The sequence below is a fragment of the Pogona vitticeps genome, chromosome 3 (assembly GCF_051106095.1).
Source record: "Pogona vitticeps strain Pit_001003342236 chromosome 3, PviZW2.1, whole genome shotgun sequence".
NCBI lineage: Eukaryota > Metazoa > Chordata > Lepidosauria > Squamata > Agamidae > Pogona > Pogona vitticeps.
The window spans coordinates 75,549,342-75,560,000 of NC_135785.1; the positions used below are offsets into that span (position 1 = coordinate 75,549,342).

General features: G+C 39.2%; 1 long non-coding RNA gene across 1 annotated transcript in view; it reads right to left on the reverse strand.

Moving 5' to 3' along the window:
• Positions 1 to 836: 836 nt before the first annotated feature.
• The window catches only part of LOC144588394 (uncharacterized), a 34,098-nt gene continuing 24,275 nt past the window's right edge, over positions 837 to 10,659 (reverse strand). The window contains exon 2 of the long non-coding RNA XR_013543937.1: positions 837 to 4,894. This is a non-coding gene — a long non-coding RNA (uncharacterized LOC144588394). The remainder of the gene's footprint in view (positions 4,895 to 10,659) is intronic.

Below are 10,659 nucleotides of genomic sequence, written 5' to 3' on the forward strand. Positions count from 1 at the left end.
GGTTTAGCAACACTGCTCACACAAAAATCAAACTTCCTCCTTCAGCATTGCTCGCCTGATATGTGTTTGCCAGCTTGGAGACCTAGAGAAGGATAGTGCCTCCAGGTCTGTTCCCTGAGACTTCATTTGGCACCCAGAGATCTGGCAACCCAACCTTATGCTCCTTCTACAATGAATTGTAAATGAAACTCAGTTTTCATCAGTCCAAATCCATTACACAAACCAGCACATTTGTTTACATAGGTTGCGGCAGAAAGTTAGGCCCAAGTTAAGACTTTCCTCGTTAGCTTTCTGCCCAATGGTAGTGGAGCATTTGTTCAGTTTCCCAACTGAGTAATCATTCTGAAATGTGAAGGCATGGCAGAAAAACATTTTCAAGAGCTCCCTCATAAAAGCCGACGGTCTGTTCCTGTGTGCCAAATGCTGTTATTTGACTATTGAACTCCAAATCTAATATCTATGAACAGTCAAAATTAAAAGCACCGATGTTGCTCTTTCCAAGAAGCAAAGCCCTTCCAATGTTTCCTTTACTTTTTAAAAATTCTTCTTTCCATCCGATTCCTAATCATCCGTTTGAAATGCAGGGTTTATCTCCAGTGTACTGGCCCAACCGACAAAAACACTGTCATTTGCTTGCTCATCTTCCATTTTACTAGCCCCTGCGGCTTTGATTCACAGTTCAAATTGCTGTTTGAACCTTTTCCAGATATCCTCAGCATTCCCCATAATTTTTAGCACTGATGGGGGATTTACACATTGCAATCTCACAAACTCGGCAGCAGCCATTTTTATTTTACCTTTCCCTTTGCTGCAGTCAGCAGAGGGTTCCTTCAGCGTTTTTAGCCGAGTGTACTATATGTTCCATCGGTGGTACGGCACCACAGTTCAGTGGCCTGTGAGGCCAGCTTCAGATAATTTTGATACTTAGGGCTATATAATAGCTTGGATGTTGGCAGAGGGAAACACGGAGCAAGAAGCTATGGCAGCCATTCCCTCCTCCTGTCCTGACAATCAGGAGGGAATGGCTGCCATAGCTTCTTTCTTCCCAGACTCACCATCTTTTTGCCAAATGCCTCCAGGGACTGCCCTGCAAGATACTAACCTTAACTTGAGTTGCATCACACCATTCTGATACAATTATCTGCTACTTTGGTTCTGAAATAAGCTCTTCATTAAATGCAGGAAAGTATATCCCAGCTGGATTCTCTGCCGATCACCACAGATCAACAAGGGTTTCACCTCCCAGTCATCATCATCATAGACCTGGATGGGCCCTTATAGATCATCAAGTCCAGCCCCTGTCAAGAAGGCAGGGTGGGGGACTGGACCCCCAACTTCTGGCTCTGCAGCCAGATGCTTAAACCACTAAGCTATGTTGATGGATGATAATTCCCTACGTTCACCATTGACTTCGCTGCCCAGGGCTAATCAGAGTTACCGTCCAGCAAAATTTGGAAGCCTGCACTTTATTTTTCCTGTGTATATGACATAATGCACCATTTATAAAGATCAGTGGAATAATGGAATAATGAGCTGGCAAAGAGTCATGTTGTGATTAACCTGTTGGACCTTGGATGATTTTCCCAGGCAACACAAGCTCATGATTTTTAGCCATCTAGCTGCTGACCGTAGTTAAGTCAGCTGTCCAAAAGCACAACTTTGTGTTCATAGTCTTGGCCTTTTTTCAGCATGATGTTGTTGATGTTTCTTTCTTAATTATCATGATGTGTTGTTGCATACGTGGATGTGTACACCTGGAAACATTTCTCAGTGCCAGGGAAAACATTTCTCAGAGTCCACAAATACACTCTTGCTGCATTGGTCTTTCATTTTTCAGATTACCAAGAGGAGATCTTTTGCATGGCTAATGTATTTCAATTGCCTATTCATAGAGCACCATTCCTAAATTGCTTTGCATGGTAATAAGAACAGGTCATATATTGTTGCTGGGAAATTCCATTTTCCTCCAGTTACTGTAAATACAATTGCACCTCATCTCAGAAGGGACTGGGAAGTGAGAAATGACTGACATATGTGGAAGTGGCACATCATGCCATCATCTCTATTTATCCCCAAATCTAGGAACTCTATGCTCTGTGGTTCCATTATGCCTGTACTTTATCCCATCCGCACATTCACCATGGATCCCTGCACTATGTGAATCTAAAGGGTGGGGTGAGTCTTCATACCTGTGTTTATGAACATGCTGCAGAACAACATCTGGATGGAAGTTTCTTTGCATCTTCTATGCCAGTGTATCACAAATAAAGTACAATGCCAGTGCTAGGTATTCATGGTGAAGACAGGATGTAAAGTGCTCTATGTATGTGTCTAGGACAGATTAATATGCCCCCCACCAAATGGCAGGAAAACATATAGGAGATACTGTAATTAAATTTGCCTCTGGATTTTTCCAAATACTTATGACATTTTGAAGCAAATCTCTTGGTTTATGGCTGGGCAGTACTGTCATGAAATTTTTGTGACCTCTCTCTCACTCTCTCTCTTAGACACACACAGACACACACACACACAGACACACACACACACACACACACACACACACACACACACACACACACACACACACACACAGAGAGAGAGAGAGAGAGAGAGAGAGAGAGTTAATTAGTAAAATTAGAGGTGGGGGAAGCTATGCATATCCCTAAGCTACCACAAAAAATGCTGAGGTTCTGAGACCCAAAAGGAGAAAGCAAAAATCATATTTAATTTCATGTGAGCCTTGAGTTTTTGCACACCCTTAAAGGCCATGTTACAACGCTTTCAGACCTACAGCTACTGCAGCCTGCGGGATCCCAATGGGGATTTCAACATCTTTTTGCCAAACATTAACAGTCTGAAACCAGGGGAATGTTGACAGTCAGGCCCAGGGCACATGTGGGAATGTATTTCCCACAACAAATCCCATAATAATAAATCATCCCAGAACCCCTGGCATCTGTCTTAATTTTTAGGGAAGCCTGAATATCATCATGCTCAGAATGCTGCCATTGTTCACAAACTGTGTTTGCAAATAGGGCATTTTTTGTAGGATTGTGCATGTTTGTAGGGTCTTTTTGTAGGAATGTGCATGCTTGCCTACAAACTTCTCCATGGTGGGGGAGGACGTATGGGAGAGAAAGAAAACTGGAGAAAGTTCAGAATACCATCGAAACATTCTGATGAATCTGAGGGAACTATTGACCATCCAGATTACTACTCTCATCCTTCCTTCCTCAGATCCATTCCTTCCTACATACTGTATGGCTGAAGCCTACACCATTTGGCAGTTCAATAATTCCCCACCTTTGCATTATTGCCTGGGAGGCATATATCCTCACTTCTATTTATTTTGGTTCCCAGAGGAAGATAAGCCTCATATCCTGCAGTGGTCATCACTGGATATTTCTACATGGATATTAGCCATAGCTGTTAACTGATCCAAACTAAGAAACAAAGCAAAAGTGGAAGAAGGGTAAGATTAAGGTGAGGTGGGGTCCTGAAGCAAGGCATGGTGTCCCCCCTGCTGGACCTGCAACTATCTGAGGGGATATCAGGCAGCAGATGGAGAAAGCTTGTTTTCTGTGGCCCTGGAGGGCAGGATCTGAAGCAAAAGATTCAAACTAGAAGAAATGAGATGTGGACTAAACATTGGGAACAACTTTCTGGCAGTTAGAGCTGTCTGACAATTGGAGATACTACCCAGGAAGGGGGTGGACTTGCCTTTTTTGGATGCTTCTAAACAATGTCTTGCTTCAGTAGGCAGTTGGATATTATGATCCTTCCAACTCTACAATTTTATAATTCTTCTTACCCACCCCTGGAGTAGAATTTCACATAAATTATAGTCTATCATATGAAAAAAACTGTTTTGGCTTCTTTTTGCTTTCTCATCCTGGGTAATCATCAGTTACAATTTGTGAAAATTGTCTATTTTTTGTTTTTACAATAGTGGAAAGCAATAAGTAAACAAAGAACAAATACTGTATATTAAAAAGACTATAGGAGTTATGCTAAAGAGATCAAAATGTGATCTGCCTCACTGACACCAATTCTTCATTCAGAGGACACCAGGTCATAAGTCCCTATGGGTACTCCGATGGGTTGTTTCAAGAACAGCTGCTTATGAGTTGGGAAACTAAAAACTTAATCTTTGGAAGGTACTTCGTGCCTACTTGCTGAATGCCTTCTGTTATCTAAAATGTCATGCAATCAAAGTCTAAGTTCATGAATAAAATTTCTCTGATCATCCTAAAGCAATGTTTCATATGGATGGCTTTTTAAAATGATACAAAACATGTCAGACAAGCATGCTGGCTTTGGAAGACACTAATAAAGTGAATTGGTACTTTTCATTCAAATTTTGTGATTTACTTTCCTCTTAAATTATTCTTTTCATACTTTTGACTCATTACAACCACTGAAGGCAGTTTTACAGGGTGGTTTTTTAAAAAAAATCTCTGATCTTGATTCTTCTTCATACCGTGCAGTAACTTACTAAGGAGCCTTCTAAGACTGCTTCCTTGCCCCATGTCTAAGAGACCACACTCTTTGCTACATCCAGTCAGAAGACACAGAATGAATTAAGAATGCCCTTTGACACATATGTTTCCCTGTCCTAAACCCATATTATGAAGATGTTTACAGACATATGCTTCGTAACTGTTCCATAATTACAGCAATCCATCCAGTGGAGCCCCAACTGAACCACAGCATGAATCTCTGAAGGTTTTTTCTTCATTTTGCTATTGTTCAGCAGTCAGTTCAACACACATCAGAATATAGACACTGGGATGTTATAAGCCAATCCAAATGTCTGTGGGAACTCCATGTAGCTACAAAGGTCCAGGGCATTTAGGTTTTCTTCATTCATTTCTGTATTACGTCCCAGATTCTGAAACAAATGAAAAAAAGTATCTGCATCCAAAGTATGAAACATTATGGAAATTTATATCTTATGATTCTCTATGCTTTATTTTGAAAATGATGGATTTAAAGCAAGTTCTACTGTTTTTTTTTCTTTTTCTTTTTCAGTATGCTGTAGGCATTCAACATAAAAAGATGAAAAATATACAGTTCTTAGAACACCAGGTGGAAATATCGTTGACTTCATGGAACCGGACCCAACATTTTTCAGCCCACCTCACTGCCTGATTATTAGTGAAGATGGCTATTCTCTAGTCCATATGCTTAAACAATCAGGCAATATCTCAAGTTATTATTTGATTCATGTAGCATGTGAGCTATTTCAGGCCCAGTGTTCAGTACATTTGCCCGAGAAGAACTACAGTTGTGTCACTAGGCCTCTGTCTAAGTAGTCTAAGTGAACTCTTACAACCCACTTCGCCAGGCAAGTTTAGTCAAGTCCCAGCTACACACACACTGCTACAAAAGAGTCCATGGCCTAGAACCATAGGCCAATGCGCAGTGAATATGGAACTGTTAACAGTTCAGAAATGGACAAAGGCCTGTGTCATGGGAAAAGGTAAAAAAATGTTGTTGATGCATCCTTTCAAGAGAGAGAAATGAATCCTATATTTTAATGTCCTGTTTCACTCCTGTCCCCATGCACTTCAAAACAACAGAGAAATCTTGCAGTGTGGGGGGCCCTTGCTAAGCAGAGCAAAATATGGGGTGAGGGCATATTTCTTCTGCTCTAATTTATCTCTCTAAAGAACCAGCAGAAGCTCCTGGAAATGTATTCGTTCTCCTTTCCTCTCCCCAGCTCTTCTCATCACTGACATTCTATCACACACTGGAGAATTTGTAGCTCTTCAATTGCTCTCTATCCACCCTATCTCTTTTCAAGCCCTACTTCACTCTCTTGTCTTTCATGCATACTCCACAGATTTCCTTGTGCCAAAGAATCCAACTATGTTAACTATCTCAGTAGGAAACGCACATCTCATCTTTACAGTGCAGACTATATAGCACTAGGAAGCCAGAGGACACCTGAGATCATTCCCTTTTCCTGGAGGCCACTTATTTTTCTCCCCAGGAATAATGAATAACCTACTCACTTGTGCTGGCAGGCATTATAGAAGGTCCCAAGTGAGGGCCGTATTACTTGGCCAACTTACAAAATGTAAGCTCTTCTGGTAGGGTTCTGCCAAATGCCAGGAGCCACGTACAGCTGCCAGAGGGCTATGTACAGGGCCAGCACAGTGGATGGGTGGGTTGGGGAACAATTCTCTCAAGAGCCCCACCTCCCTCGAGAGAAGGAACTAGAAACAACCACTTAGCATCTATTTAGAGCCTGGGAGCATTTGTGAAATACATCCCCATTACTGTTGAAAAGATGCAAATTTGGTGAAATAATCAGCTATATGGCTTCGGGCAGTTTCTGAAGGACCCTGATACTTTATCATAGCGAAAGTATTAATGTAAGACACAGAGCAAGGGCAGGTTCATGTTGCTTAGAGGATGCCCCTAACCAAACTCCACCAAATGTTGTAAGAGATTTGTTATACTGGGAAACATTGATACTTCACCCAATAACATTTTTTTTAAAAAGAAGCAGAAAATGGGAATGGGAAGGATCCTTGAGGCGGGTTAGAGGGGTGCAAAACAAAAAAAAAGCTGGGGGGGAAGAGAAGAAGGGGATAAAGCACAGCTCAGAGGCATGAATGAAGCAGAAAACATCCCTTGTTTGTAAATGCTTAGAATCCATTCAGCATTTCTATTGTCAAATCACAGCACTATATGTCAATTAAAGATTCAACTCCTACATCTTCATACACATGTACAGGGAGCCAATGAACTATGTGTGTATGAGTTACTTAAAGCTATACAGTGATGGTTATTTTAAGAATATGAGCCGATGAGCTTCTAGTTGGGGAAAAAAGCTTTGTTGTGAAGCAAGGCAAGGCAATAGCCGACTGTTATGACTTCTCTCTCCCCCCCGAAAATATTTTATCTGGTTTATTTAGACAAAGCATTTGAATAAATTCACAAATCCAGGCTGAAGCAGATCTAAATGTTTATCACAATGCAAACACCCCTGGGATTTCCACTGTGAACAGTTCTTTTTTGTACATAGGTTTTACATTTTATAATGTCTACTCTGAAAATATTGTACCAATTTAGGGAGTGTAATATATATATTTTTGAACACCCATATTCTAAACAGGTGAGCATTTACTAAAAAATATTTGGACATAAAATTGCTGCGTGGTAACAGAGGGCAAATTTAAAATACCTCTTGCAAAAAAAGAAGCAATTTACATAGACATCAATAAGAGAACAATTACAAGAATTGCAAAAGTAATCTACAAGAGTATGTTACAATTGGCTGTATCTTTTCTATTTGTGATGGGCTGTGTGTGAAAAGAAACTCAGATAGTTTAGAACATTTTACAGACTTAGAAATCGTGAAGTTTAAACTGAAGAAAGTGTATCTTTATGCTTTACATTACATATTCTCTTTCCACACTCCCCCCCCCTCAGTGGACAGATATTGTGCTGTACTTTCAGAATAACATATTGGGGGGTGGGCAGCCATTGTAATGAATAGCAAAACTTGTCTTTATAGATAATGCGAGCTACAAAAAAGAGATGAAAAAAACAAGCAAAAAGTCATTGGCTGGCACCTTTTGAAGACATTACCCCCTTCCCCATTTTTCCATAACAACATAAAAGATGCTGTTGTGACAAGTACTCTGGTAGCTCATTCTTTCATTTATAATTCAACCAGAGTCTATGTAACCTAATCAGAAAAAGAAATGGGAAGCATGATTACTATAACAATCACACAGAGTCAAGCTTTTTGAGCAAGTTGAAGAAAGGAACACAAAGGGGAAAACAAAACAAAACAAAGAAACTGGAAGGAGACAAACTATGGCAGGCAGATCTGAAAAAATACGTGATATTTCTTTAATACTTCATTTTAAAACTACCTAATTGTGTTTTTAAGCTTCGGTTCCTGTAATTTTGCAAGATGAGGCATTCCAGTGAGAAAACATATGGTAAGGGATTTTTAAACCACATAGCTGGAGTGCATCATAGACTTATCTGCTGCTTTAGTGTCACAAAAATCCACCACTGAATTTATCCAGTCACCCATTAAAGAAAGAAAAGAATTAAAGGAAAAGGAGCTTTAAAAAAATCTGCTGCAGAACTATTGAGAAGGCCATTCCAGGTTCAAAACCTCCGTATAGGGAGATCCTTAGTGTCTTGTCACAGGGAGAACAGTACCAATTATCCTTTTCAGGATCCTTCATCCCAGCTATTATATTCAGAAGTCTAAAAGCCCTCATTATACTCGACTTGTGGGGAAGGTCTGGGTGAAATGAGATTTGACATAGCCTTTCAACTAAAATTAGGCAATCCTTTTATAAATCAGTGACCTTCTCCCTGCCCACCCCCCAAAAGCATAGGAGCATCTACACACTTTATATAATCTTTACAGTATTTGTAAGAGTATGCAGGAGATGTATATTATGTAGGCACATTTTAAAAGCCTGTTGGTTTGCAAGATATATTTTACTCAGAAAAGAAACTGAATCAGCACTCCCAAGCAGTAATTTCAGTGGGGATATAAAGATATAATAGTGACAAACTTTGACATTTGCATGTCAAATTGAGGAAGGCATACAAAGCACTTTGAACTGTGCCATGGTTATTATAGGACAGGTTTCAGAATTACCCTTTTCCAGGCCACACAGCTTCATGATTCCAGTAGCACTTTGAGGACTTTTTAAGAGAACATTGTATAACAGATGTTCTCTTAAAAAGCCTCTTTAAATTGATTGTCTTCTTCATGTATCTGAGTTCTACTTAAAACACATTGTAGTAGGTCAGTTAGTAGGTAGGTATTATTACCTCAGAGGTGCATCACTGTACCAGAAACAAAGCCATTCTTTTTTGTGATTTGTCACTAATAGTACATGTTGCTTGTTCCCTGGAAACTGGAAGGAACAGATTCTTTTTTTTTAACATTAAGGAATAAATATTGGATTCTTTTATAAATACAAGTGCTGTTACAGATCAAAACACAATGTTTTGGAAAAGATGACCAACTATTCTTTATTCAGATAAATAGTCTCTGTTTTGAAGAGGTACTAGACAATCGTCACACTGTACAACATATTTAGAGTGTCTTACGGATCAGTAAGGCAACCTCAGCTTGTGCAGCAACTTCAACTTCACCAGATAGTTGGAGAAAGACATCTTTATACTACTTAGATTTATCATACATGTTTAGCCTAAAACATATTTTCTTCCATCATACGAACAAATGCTATTAAGTGTCACAAGTTTCAGCTCTAACCAAGTTTCTTTAATGTAGGTGAATATTCCTTGCATTTTCAAGGCACTGGTTTTTATTTTGATTGGCTGTGTTATAAGGCTGCCACTTTTTAAGCAGGCAGCATATTAACCCCTTCTCCACCGTCTGTTCTCCTGACATGTGCATTTATTTTATTTTTTCCCCTCCAGTGAAAAACTCTAGAGCATGAGACTGGTAAGATGTTAGTCTTGATAATTAGTGCACAAAAAAATCCTGTTCAGGGGTGGGTGGGTTCTAAAAAACTTGAGGCATAGAAAGTGATTTTTGTGAGGCTTTTTTTATTTATTAAGTTAAATATCTGTCTGAATTAATCACTAATGAATGTAAGGAAGGCATAGTAGCAGTAGGCGAATAAAAGAGATGCATCAGATGCCTTTTCAATACTGTAGTATCAGATCACTAGTCTGAATAAGCCAAGTTGTTATCCAGAGACATGAAATCCTAAATGCTTCACTGGGAGTAAGTTCCACCATAATTAGTAGGATCCACCTGTAATTAATCATGAGTAGGGCATGGCCCAACTGTACATTTCTATTCATTTTCTTCTTCCAAAAACATTAACATGAATGAAATACTGGCACTTTTCAAAGGATTTTATACAATCACTCTGCCTGAAAATTGATCACTCGTTCTCTATAATTACGTCTGCTGTTACCACCTTTTACAACAGTTCTGGAACAGTCCACAATTATGACCAAGCACACTTCAGTGAGCTCTGTTTTATAAGAAGCACAGCCGAAAGACATATTTTATTTGCTAAGTGCATTTTTTAAAAAAAAAATCAAAAAAAAATCATGCTGAGTGGCCCAGGGCTGCGAAACATTTCTGGATAAAGTTATATGTTACTTCATTAAAAACAAATAAACTATGTTCTCCATTCATTATTCACGTCATAAACATCTGCATTTGCAAATGTCAGCTGTACTAATCGTTATGTCCATTGAAATGTTTGTGCAGTGCATAATAGTTCTGCAAATTCTAGTTTGTGGTTCACATATGTTTGGCAGGGGAGGGGGTAGACAAATGCCTATCTGAAATAAGCCACCCATTTATTTTTCAAGTCTATTATGGGCAGGATATATGGTTTTATTTATATTGCTTGCATTTAATTTCTCTTTTTTAAGCAAACATTAAAAAGCTATTCAGGAAATCTTTTGTTTTAGCTGGCATACGTTAGCAGTGTGTAGGAGGGAGGTAAGTCTTATATATCAAGCCGAAGCTATAGACAGAAACAATCTGTCTGTGTGTATGTGTAAAGGAGGAGCATCATATAAACAAGACGAAGAGATGGGGTACACAAAAGTAAGAATCACTTTACTCTCCATGCAAGATGATTTGCTAGTAATATATCTTTGCTCCTCCAAATATGTGTA